Raw genomic sequence first — 12,697 nt, 5'->3', positions numbered from 1 at the left:
TGAAGTTATTTCAAATCTTTGTGTTTGGATTTTTATATTTAAGCCTTTCTACTACTTTTAAACTCATATCAGTTTTCGGAAAAGTTTCACCGATTCCTGCCACCACTATTTATTGTCCCCTCTTCCAGGATTAAGCCCTGCTGTTGCATTTTCACCTCTCTTTTCCTGCATTTTCACCTCTCTTTTCCACGTCCCCTTTCAAATGTTGATTTAAAGTCTCTGCTTCTGGACTTTAGAATAAATGCCTTGGAAGCAGGAATGATGTCAGTCTCATGAACAACCTAAAGCAAATGAAGTTCCTTGGTTCATCAGTTCTTCATTATTCCCTTTTCTGTTGGCTCACACTATTACTTTTCCTTTTTTTTCATAATCTCTCTCCTGAATCCATGTCCCCCATTTCTTTCTTCCTTATAACTTTTCAGCAAAACTGCTTGAAATGTTGTCCATACATCTTACCTTTAATTCCTCTTTTTGCATTTCCTCTTTGATGCATTGTAATAACCCATCACTCTACTGAATATGCTTTTTTTAAAAAAGCTCTGAACTTATTTATTTGTTGGTCTTAAAAACTCTTATTTTTGACTAGACTCAGAAATAGAAGCTCTCAGAGAGGATAGCCTGCTTCTCTTGCTGATACTTTTCTGGCATTTTTCTTGGGCTTCTTTGGTTCTCTTGGCCAAAAGTTTGTCATATTCTGCAGCCTCTTTCTCATTCTTAGTAGATTATTTCTTCAGAGTAATATGCTGGCACTTGTGTTGCTGGACACATGAAATAACTAGATGCTGAATCTTGGGTGCTGTGTTTCAGGATTTTGATCATCCTTGTGTAAGGGTTTTTCAGACAACATATTGATGGACATCATTTTCCTTAGAGAGATTGAAAAGTTTGTGGATTCTACTAACTCTTTTGGTTCCAGTCAACCTAGCACAGTAGTATCCATAAGTCCAGGAATATCCTTCTCTCCTTTTTTTGGTCATGGGGACTGAAATACTCAGAGACACTCAACTGAGCCACATCCCCAGCCCTACTTTGTATTTTATTTAGAGACAGGATCTCACTGAGTTGTTTAGCACCTTGCTTTTGCTGAGACTGGCTTTGAATCCATGATCGTCCTCTCTCAGCCTCCTGAGCCACTAGGATGACAGGTATGTGTCACCATACCTGGCCTTCTCTCCTTTTTTTAGAAAACAATAACCAGGTAAAGAATGCTTAGATTGGCATCCAGAATGCAACCTCCAACAGCTTTGCACTTTGTCTCTCTAGTTGGCCTTGGTCTGTAACAGGAATACCCCTATTCAGTAACAGGCAAACATGACCATGGGTCAAGGCACCCTGCCTCATGGGGAATCCTTGTTTTTCATTCCCATTACTGATTCAGACCACAATAACCCCCTTCCATTCTTCACTCAGAACATCAGTAGTAACTTCTATGGCCATATGTTATAAAAAGTATGAAGTTTGTGTTCATTGTCCATTTCAGTGAGTTTCTGGCAGCCAGTGACTGAGAAGGAGATATTCAGTTTCTGAATATGCTTTTATCAAGGTTACCGATGTATGCCAAAGGTCATTTCTCATTTGCTTATCAACATATGTCAGGGACTATTAATATAAGTTCCCCATACTTTCTCAAATAAATCAGCTATAACTTGGCAACTATGTATATCCAACTTCTTCCACAGAATATCTTTAGGTAGCTGTATAAATTCCCTAAAGCTGCCTTTAAAAAGTACCACAAACTTGATAGCTTAAAATAATTTTTTTTTTCTCTCTCTCATGGTTCTGGAGGCCAGAAGCCTGAATTTAAGGTTTGCCAGGCAGCACTTCCTTGGAAGGCTCCAGGGAAGAAAAGATTCTTTCCTGTTTCTTCCAACTTGTGGTGGTTTTACACATTCTTTGTTTGTGGCTGCATCACTTCAGTCTGTCTCTACCATTATGTGGCCACTTCCTCTTTGTGTTTTTATTTATAGTTATTTATTCTTTTTTTCTGTTTTTTTTTCTTTTGTCTCAGTCATTTTAAGAATTTCCCTCATGCTACAGAGGCCCATACAAAAGCTAAGGGTTCCAAGCCCTCCAGGTAGACTCTGGCCTCCTAATAATTTAATCACAGGTAAGGCAGGTGAGCATCATGTGACCGCTTGTCAGATAAGGTAGTGGAATAAGACTGTGCTGCTCAATGACCATGAACTCCACCAGGCACAGATGATGGTGCTCCCGGACTTACAACCTAAGGACAGTAATTGTTTCTTCTCTATTAAGAAAAAAGAAAATCAAATTTCTCCTTGGTGGAGTAACCATGCCTGGGTAATAGGAAGAAAGCTTTCCTACATTTTTGATACTCAAAGTGGGATTCCCAAAATCATGATAAACATGAAATATGTTGCTAAGCAGGCTCCAGTGAATCTAGAAATACCTCTGCATGGTTAGATCTCAGGAGAAATAGTGCTTTCTATGTATAACCTGGATGTGATCAGTTTCAAAGTTAATCTCATGGCATCCATGAAGTCTTCTAAGGTCCTCTTGACTTGTACTCTGACTTTCAGCCAAGGTCCTAAAGGGATCTGATTAGGAAGGTAACAGCCACACCAAGATCCACATTTGAGAAGAGAGGCTGCAGAAAGGAGTCAAAGCAGAAAGTCCTGAGGCCACCTAAGGAAGGTCAGAAGTTTGTTTGCTCTGCAGCCCAGACCCCAACATGGAGACATCCAAATATCTTTTCCAGCTTAGACTGTATATGGAAAGATCAATCAATGGAGGGAGAGAAAGAGGTGGATGAGACAGGGAAGAAGTTTTCATTCAGGTTTCCAAGGAAAGCTCTTCAGATGGATAGAAACTTGGGCAAAATTCAGAAACCCTTAATCAATGCCCAGAATGTTATGAGTTATCAGTTTTCTATTCTCTGAGGATTCAAAAATGAAGTAGAAAGGCCTGCTGAGTCCAGTCCAAGCCTGGGCTATCTTAGTCTGTTTTCTGATTTTGGCATTGAAATGGTACATTTCTTTCCAGGCTTCCTTCCTCCAAAATGGAATGACTACAGGGAAAGGGTTATTACAGCAGCATTGCCTTGGGGTGAGTGGCTTCCTGGATCAGAGTTAGATGACCCTGTAGATGACCATAGGAATGCAGGGTCCTTGCATTCAAAGATCCAGCAACAGAGCACAGACCCCTACTGGCTGCTAGAGACTAGAGCGGACTTGCCAGGATGCATGCTCAGGCCAGCATCTATGTCTCCTGTGCCTCATGGGCGATGAGGTGGTTTCAGCAGGAGGGTTTAATAGAATTACTTTCTACTCTATTCCTACCACTTCTTGTAGAGTATAATACCAAGGACTATGGCAAATACAGAAAAAAACAGAGATGAAAATACAATGAGGAAAAGGGCCAGGCTACTCATGGGTGGCACTGGAGTACTGTGTCAGACCATTTCATATTGTCCATAGAAGTCAAGAACATATCTTGATGTAGCTTCTCCTATTCTGGGGTGCTCTCCACTGTCAGCTCAAACAATTTCAGGGAAATGATGTCATGATCATTTGAGAGATTTCCAATTATGAAGTTGGTGTCATACTCTGGACACCTCAGATATCCATCATTATCCTCAGTTGCCTCTTGACATAACGGATCATAAGGAAGTGGTCATAACAGATATTAAATAAAATGACTGCATAGTCCTGTTCTCTGTGAGCCACCCATCTTACTCATGATCAGAGCTATGGGAACCATTGTCACCATGGCTGAGTTGTAGGGCAATACTCACTCTTGCTGCTTATCTTTATTGGGGTCATGTCTACAAATAATTCCAGCTCCACAAATTGTGCATTTTTCCTTAGTTGTATTTGATAGATCAGATTGTTGAACAATCCTCAAGCATATTCTTCTTCAGTTGTCCGTTGATCTTGAAGTATACCTCCAACTCTCAGTCTCTCAGGAAACTTGGTACCAGGTTCCATAAAAAACAACAACAATAACAAAAAAACAGGTCTTAGCTGTTTACTTTGCAAATCTGGAATAAGGCAGATATACTGGATCATCATCATGGCATTGCCCATCAGATTTCACAGTGAGGAACTGCCTGTGTCCACATCATGGTTCCTGCCCAGACCTAAGGAGAAGGAGTATCATTCTGGACCCATCCTGATCAAACACTACAATCACCACTGCTACCATCCAGAGTGTCTCAGAATCACCACCATCTCTTCCCCTGATGTTCTTTCATCTCTCTGTGTGTCATCTGATTTAGGGTCCCCACAAATTATCTAGGATAAAGTCATCTCAATATGTTTGTACCTGCAAAGACCATTTTTTCCCCCAATTAATCTTACATTCAAAGTTCCACGGATTAGGATATGGACATACTTTTGAGAGTTCATCATTCCACTCATGGAATGATAAGATTCAGGATGCTAATTTAACAACTAATTAACTTTGTCATTCAATAAATAGTTATTGAGTACCTTGTATGCATCAGGCACCAGTCCGGGACCTGGAAAGAATGGTAAGCAAATTCTTCCTCTCATGGAATGACAACCTAGTTATGAGAAAATGTATTTAAAATATTATTTAAAGTAAAACACACCAGTACATTTCTTAAACTCATAGAAATAGTTTCGAACTTGTAATTAAGCTGCTAAGAGTAACAGTTTTATAAAACCCAGAATATGAAACAATCATTTTCCGGTTCATTCATTGCCAGACCAAGATATCAGATGCTTTTACTATGTGCTAAAGTGAAAGAAAAAATTGAGTGCCAAAAGTCTGGTTAAATTTATATTTATCTGTTGACAAGTGTTACAAAGCCATGCATGTAGTGTGACTATAAACCCCCTGAGTAAATAAGAAAGTGATAGCAGGATGAACTTGATTTCCTTCATTAGTGTTTTATTTATACCACATTATTAGCATAATTAAAATAAATATAAGCATCATACCAGCTATACCATGAAGCCAAGTTTGAATTAACTTCTGTTTCTTAAGGATTTAATTGTGCTTTTTTTCTCTGTTGTCTCTAAACTAAGTACATGCTATTATTTCTGGTTAACATTGTATGCCTAGGCAATTGATACCCACCCCCAACTCATTATCCATTACCTTGTGTTGTGTTAGTAAACTTTTGTATGTATACTTCCTAGTAGTCAATAAATATTTAAAGGGAAAGGTCATATATTTTCAGATTTGTTTCCCTAGCACTTAACATAGTATATGACATGTAGTGGATATTCAAAAGACAAATTAAAATTAGTCAACTATCAGCCTGGGAGCTATCAGGAACAAGACTGCTTGATGCTGAATGGCCAAGCTACATTATCAGTCGATCTGTGATTGAATCCTTCTTTATCAGTTTAACTAAATCAATATCCTTGCCTGTGAAAAACAAAAAATAATAATAATGAAGGTCCTAAGAGGCCATGGTATTTGCAGAACACAATGCCTATTTCCTAAGCATACACTTATTATGTACCTAAATCTTAGGAAACATTCAATAAATCTTAGTCATTAATACTGCTCAGTTTATATTCTTCACATTATTATTTTAAACATGTGTCCTGACAAAGCAATGGATTCTCACACAAATAGCTTTTAATTGAAACATATGGAAGTTTCAATTTGGCAGGACCTAAGGTTTAAAATTATAGGCAACTTAATTATTAGAAAGCATAATTAACGGTTCCAATTCTGAATACCATTAATTATGATATTTTAGCGACATGACTTAGAAGAATTAGCTACATGAGGCACACATATTTATAAAAAGAAAAGTAAGTGGTGATTTTTTAATTGTTTTTCACAAGCTACTCTCTTTGAATGGATGCCATCCTTCACTTTTCCCAGTCTTTAATACTTCATATCCAGCAATTCATTATGTTTTAAAAAGATTTTCTCATTAAGTATTTCTTATATGCCTCTATACTTTCTTAATTTGTCAATTGTCTCTTTATCACTTTCAAAATTGAAGTCATAGAATTTAAGCAATGAATAAAAATAGTACTTATGTAAATGAAATTTGCATTTGTATTACTATATTTAAAACATATGAATATATTTTTTAAAATTTTGCCCATTTAAAATGTTAAGTTTTCATTTCTAAAAATCATATTATTAAGAAATAAAGATTTAAATATATTTTGAGAATAGTCCAATAGCATTATTTAAAAGTATATATTTCAATATATACTTAAATATAATACATTTCATCTAAACGTATATATTTTAAAAGTACACACACACACACACACACACACACACACACACACACACACATGCTTACACATACCAAGAAAGAGAGAGAAGCAGCGTTGATACATGGTTACAATCATATTCAAGAGTCAGTCTTCCAGGATTCAAATATGGGTTCTGCTGCTTAATATCTGGATCCCTTTGGGTAGAATACTTAATTTCTCTATGCACTATTTTCCCCCATCTGTACAAATGAAGATAATAATGTTATTTACTAGCAAGTTGTTGAGAGAGTTTAATGAGTTAACTCATTAAAAGTAGTCAGAATAGTGACAGACTCATAGAAAAACTGAATAAGTACTATTTTCAAATTACTAAATAAGAAAAGGGAAGAGGTTTTTGGTTTGAGAGGGCATCATGAACATGTCACAGAAGTAGGAAGTCATAGCATTTTTACACGGGTTAGTAATACTGATAAAGGTGGATGGAGACAATGAGTCTGGGGCTATGTTTTAGTGGTTCCACCCTCAGCATCCCAAAGGAGAGGCCATGATAATGCCATATACCTCAGAATATTGCTGACCTTTTGTAGTTCCTGAACTTCATTCTATAGACAAAAGGAGAAATATTGAAGATACTACACAAGCTAGTACATCAACTTTTGTACTGAACCTCCTGGGATTGGCTTCCAGTTCTTTCCTGAATTGCATCACTTAGGAAAAGAATAATGACTCTTATAGAGTATTGTGAGGATTAAATGGTATACAATAGCTAATATATTTAGAATATTGCCTGACTAATAATATTGCTCAATAGAAATTAAATATTATAAATTTTGAGTAGAGGAGTGTGATGTAATCATATGTGTGGAACATTACCTGATTTTTGGTAAGGAAAGTACTTGATCTTCTATGTGATGACAGAATGAGTTTGTAGAAGAGCTATGATTAATGAGCCTCTCACATTTGAGCTACTTTCCTATAAGGTTGGCATGGCTGTATTGGTGTGGCAAAGGAAAAGGCCATTGTAAAAGTTATGGCAAAAACTCCTGAGCTTCAGGGGTCACTGGTACCATGGGACCAACAGGCCTCTGTTGGGCAAGTAGGAAGTCCAGAGAATGAGTGGAGGAGTCCACAGAGAAAATTTCCTATATTCCATCAAGAGCCTATGTAAATAAAGATTAGAAAAAGGTACCTCTTCCATGTGGCAGGTATAACTCTGTAGCAGGGCACTGGTTAGGTAAACAGAGCCCATGACTCACCACCTTCTTGGCCAGATCTTTTGAGCAGGGCACAACCTGAGCAATTATATTTCTGTACTGGCCAGAGAGCAGTTATGACCAAGTTAGTTCTGGCCTAGCTAGAGAATATGTGTATTATTGGTATCTACTCATCTTTTGAATTTGGAGACATCTTATGATTTCTGTTGATAAATAGAATGTGATGGAAATAACTTTATGTGACAAATAATGCTAGGCCTTAAGAGACCTTTCAGCTTTGATTTACCTTCTTGAAATTCAGCACTGTGATCTCTATGTAAAGAACTCTAGTCTAGCCTACTGGAGGGTGAGAAGCCATGGGAAAAAGAACTGAAGTATCCTATCTGACATCCAGATTTCCTGGCAGCTATATAGATATGTGTGACCCCAGGAAAGATCAGAACAACTAACTAGTCACAGAATTGCTGATCCACATGATGTTCAGCAATAGTAAATACATTTTGCTCAAGTTTCTAATGTTTGGGATGGTTTATCACCTAGCAGTAGTTAATTGATACATCTATGTAGGCCAGAAGGGAAGGAACATAAGTAATTCTCAATTTGAAATTTATTTCTGGTACTTATATTCTCTCAGCTTCCAGTATCATTTCCAATGATAAAACACTGACTCAGAACATCACCTTTTCCTGAACAGAGATATTATTGCATTATATAGATCAGTTTGGTCCGTAGGAGCAGAAACAATGACTATAGAGATTTGAAGGATACTTTATGATGTTCACATGACCCAAAAATGTCTGGGATTATTGTCTTTCTGGTTACTCTGTGCCTTATGCAGGCTACAATAAAAGATTCAGAAATATTTAAAAATATTAAGATCCTGGATTTTTCTATTATCACTGAGCAAGTGCTCTCTTACAATATTGATAGTAATTTATGTGTTTGAAAGGTAGTGACTTCTAAAAACACTAACTAAACTAGCAACTCATGTGTAATGAGGAAATAACATAGGAGGAATCTTAACTAAGAAATATTAGAAATAAGTGAAATAACATTTAAAACTGGAAACATAAATAAATTATATTTAATAGGGAAAATTAAATGATTAGATGAATTTTTGCATTTTGGCCAATTTTACTGTCTTAAGATTTCATAAAAGTACTTATTTACTCTTATGTTCCAGTGATTTTTCTTTAGCTATAAGTTACAGAACCAATAATTTTGATGCCAATGGGAAAAAAAATGGAGACACTTAAGGAATCTTATAAGATTCTTTCTCTTTCCTTTCCTACTCCATTTTCTTTCTTTAAACCCAGAGTCTTTGCTGGAAAGGGAGGGAACAGCAAATGCTATCTGCATTCACACTAGATTCCTGCTGGAACTTCCATTCTGATCTTGAATGTTTTCATTTTGTTAGAGCAGAGGGCCAGGCCCAAGCAGTCTACTCCAGCCTGGACTTCTTGGTCCTTCATTATAAAGTGTCACCCAGGTCCACAACACCCATCTCACCACATGGAATGACTTAAGAGTAAAAAATGAGAGCTATATGGGGCATGGTGATATGGACCCTTCCATCCAAAGTCTACATTCTGGTAATGTGGCCCCTCAAATTTAGAGTTCTTTCTTGCTAAAGATAAAGGGATAAGGATAAAAGGGCTGGACAGAGGCTGGGATGGAAATAAGGAAAGATCTGCTCTTATGAATTAAATGAAGAGGATATGGAGTCTGTGACTTATGCTCATCATATGGTACCACACCAGAACGGGTAGTTTATGAGGAAAAAAGTCAAGTCAGTTCAGTTAAATAGTAAGTTAAATAGCAGAGAGTTTATTGTGTCATAGTTCTACTAGATGGGAAAATTACTGACTTGTTAAAGTCAAATCTTGTTACCCACAAAATGGGAATAATTCTAGGACATGCCTTACAGGATTATCAGCATTGAATAAAACAATGCACTTAAAGCATTCATTGCAGCATGTAGTAGATAGTGCTCCCTAAAGGGTAGCTACTATTATAGTACAACTATTTTGTTCTGATAAGCAGCAGAAATTTTAATTTTATATAATTTAGCATAATTTGATTGAAGCCACAACTAGCCAAATCTCACTACTTTATCAAAAAACTATAATATGACTAATAAGATTTATGTAATATTACTCAGCTTTAAAGAAGAGTAAAATTATGGTATTTACCAGTAAATGGTTGGATTTGGAGAATATCGTACTAAGCAAAATAAGCCAATCCCACAAAACAAAAGGCCAAATGTTTTCTCTAATATGTGGATGCTAATTCACAATGGGGGACATTAGGGAAGAATAGCATTACCTTAGAGGTAGAGGGTAGTGATGGGAGGGAAGGGGAAGGGATGTGGAGATAGGAAAGATAGTAGAATGAAACAGACATTATTACTGTATGTATATATGTGACTATATGACCAATATGACTCTACAACATGTACACTCAGAAAAATGAGAAATTATATTGCATTCTATGTGTGATATAGCAATGTGCATAAATGTATTCTACTATCATGTGTAACTAATTTAAATTTTTTTAAAAAAAGATTTATAATGACTATGAAAAGTTATTCATAAAAGTATATAAAATCTCAAAGACAATAATATTATTAGGGGATGTCATAAGATAGAAGCATAGAAAAAGTTTAGATGAAATCATTATAACTCTGCTAAATGGGAATACTATTGTCAGAAAGATACTTTTGTCAGGGAGCGTTATTTGAAATGTGTGCATTCTCCTGTGTTTTGAGTTGCCAGAGCCTTCAAATTGCCAAATTGAGTTGTTCCTTCTCAGTACTCATCTTGTATGATTTATATGCAGCATTTGACATGAAAATCACAATTCTCTCCTTGAAACACACTCTTCTATGCCACCACATTTCCCTGGCTTTCTTTCTCTCTCTCTCTTTTTTTTTAAATTTTCTCTTCACAGTTTCTTGTGTTTCTTACTTGTCTTCTTAGCCTCTGAATTCTGGAGTATCCCAAGGAATAACCTTTGAGCCTTTCTTTTCTAGCTGCATTAATTCCCTAGATGATCTCATAAGTTTAAATATAATCTGTGTACAGATTACCCCAAGTTTATATCTTTACTTTCAATTCCAGACCCATATGCCAAGTGCTATTTTATTTGTTCACTTGAATGTCCAACTCCACATGTCCAAAATTAGCTTCTTTATCTGTGCCCATCTGTTAATGGCACCTCTTGGTACCATTCTTGATTTTTTTCTTTTCCTCACATGTAAAATAGCTTATCAGTAAACCTCAGTTCTACCATCTGTATGTGTGTGTATACAAAAATACCTGTACATATATTGCCTGATGATAGGGATACAGTCTGAGAAATGCAGTGTTATACAACTTTGTCATTGTGTAAACATCATAGAATGTATTTACAGAAACTCAGAGGGTAGAGACTCTCCAGCTGGGTTATGTTATAGTATGCTGCTCTTAGGCTACAAACCTGTATAGCATATTGGTGTACTCAGTATATATATATATATATATATATATATATATATATATATATATACGCACACACACATATATATGTATATATATATATACACACACATACACACACCACACAAGTAAGATAAAATAAAAATACTAAGATAGGAAATTTTCAGCTTTGTTATTATCGTATAGGTCCACTGTCATGAGCATTCTATTATGGACTGGAAACATCATAATGTGGCACAAGAGTATCTGTCTATCCAGAACTAACCAACACATAACCACCTCCACAACCACCATCACCTCTCTCCTAGATTATTGCAATAACATCCTATTTCCTTACTTCTACTTTTGTCTCCCTATATACTCCCTATATATAGACAATGTGGTTTTGATAAATTTTAAGTTATATCATGTCATTTCTCCATTCAAAACCCTTCAGTGATTTCCATTTTACTCAGAGTAAGACTCAAAGTCTTTTTAGGGACCGGGTATTCTGTGTCTCTCTTGCCTTCCTGATCTCATCTCTTACTACTTTCTGACTCATTCTGCCCCAACCACACCAATTTTTCTGTCTACCAAACTACAATGTAATCTCTGTGAAGATAGAGACTTTTGTCATTTTTTTTCTTCTACATGTAGCCAGCAGCAAAAGCAGTATCTGGCCTACAGTAAGCACTCATTAAATATTTCCTGAATAATTTCTGAACTCACCTCTTTTGGGATAATTTTTTCCTCAAAGGCCTTTATATAAGGCATTTTAGTGTTTGAAGTAATGATTTTTTTCTTTTTCTATATAATGTTATTTATTTTCATTTTCTATCAAGATTATTGATAACTTTCCCCGATTCCCTATTTTTTTCTGGTGCTTTCTTCCTCAGACTCACTCACCTTCCCCAAACTTGATTCCCCACATTTGTGATGCATTGTAATATAGTTTGTTTCCTTAACTAGATTAGGTCTGGAAAAATTTTATCCTTGGCCTAGGAAAGAAGAATGGAAAATTAAATTCTGATATTCAGTTTTAAAATAATTTTATGTAAAAGGCCATAGGCAAAAATTAAAATATGTTTTGTTTAAAGTAATACTAGTTGCTATAACAGATGATATCTATAATATGAGTAGCTTAACACAATGGAATGTATTTTTTTCTTCACTTGCATAAGATCCAAAGTGGGAATTTCTTATCATTGGGTTTATAAGTGGCTCTTTCTATCATGAAAATCTGACACCACACAAGTTTGCTATGGAGAAGGAGAAAAAGTATAGAGGGCTACTGTGGGATATTTTATAGGATGTGCCTGTGAATGTACATCTGCTCATATCACCCTGTCTGCAGTTTAGTTAAACCTAAGTGCAAGCAAGGGTGGGGAATGTGATTCATCTGTGTGTCCAGGAAGAAGAAGAAACAAGTGTGGTGATGACTAATCCAAAGTCATTGTCATGCTTTGTACTGCCTTCCTGTCTCTTTTCACTCTTCATTGTGGATTCTCATCATGCTCAGCATTTGCTGGAATCATACTACTAAGGATTTCTGATATTTCCTGGTTATATTTTTAATTCTTACAAATATGTAAGGTCTGTTATTATCACTTGTTAGATGTGAAAATTAAGGCACAGAAAAGTTAATGTGTCTAATGTCACTAGTCAGTAAGTGTTGAAACTAAGATTTGGCCCAGACTATCTGAACTTAGAGTCTACCTTTCTAATCATGACACTCTTACCTCCCACATTTTGAATAGGTAAAAATTTTTCTCATATCATATTACTTCTCAAGAGGCCAAGATGAACCTGGAGAGAACTACTGACACCTTATTCCAACTTCAGATGGCCTCAG

The 12,697-nt window shown here is 36.0% G+C and overlaps 1 protein-coding gene and 2 pseudogenes across 8 annotated transcripts in view; 1 reads left to right on the top strand and 2 right to left on the bottom strand.

Annotated features, from left to right (window-relative positions):
- Macrod2 (mono-ADP ribosylhydrolase 2) overlaps positions 1–12,697 on the top strand; it is a 1,956,002-nt gene that overhangs the window by 425,759 nt on the left and 1,517,546 nt on the right. The gene's annotated exons all lie outside the window — the stretch shown is intronic.
- On the bottom strand, positions 573–3,239 carry LOC120886204 (small ribosomal subunit protein eS6-like; annotated as a pseudogene).
- On the bottom strand, positions 3,269–4,297 carry LOC110597703 (VIP36-like protein pseudogene; annotated as a pseudogene).

The sequence above is a fragment of the Ictidomys tridecemlineatus genome, chromosome 5, assembly GCF_052094955.1.
Source record: "Ictidomys tridecemlineatus isolate mIctTri1 chromosome 5, mIctTri1.hap1, whole genome shotgun sequence".
NCBI classification, from domain to species: Eukaryota; Metazoa; Chordata; class Mammalia; order Rodentia; family Sciuridae; genus Ictidomys; species Ictidomys tridecemlineatus.
The sequence above is the reverse complement of the archived record's forward strand: the minus strand, read 5'-3'. Positions and strand labels throughout refer to the sequence as shown.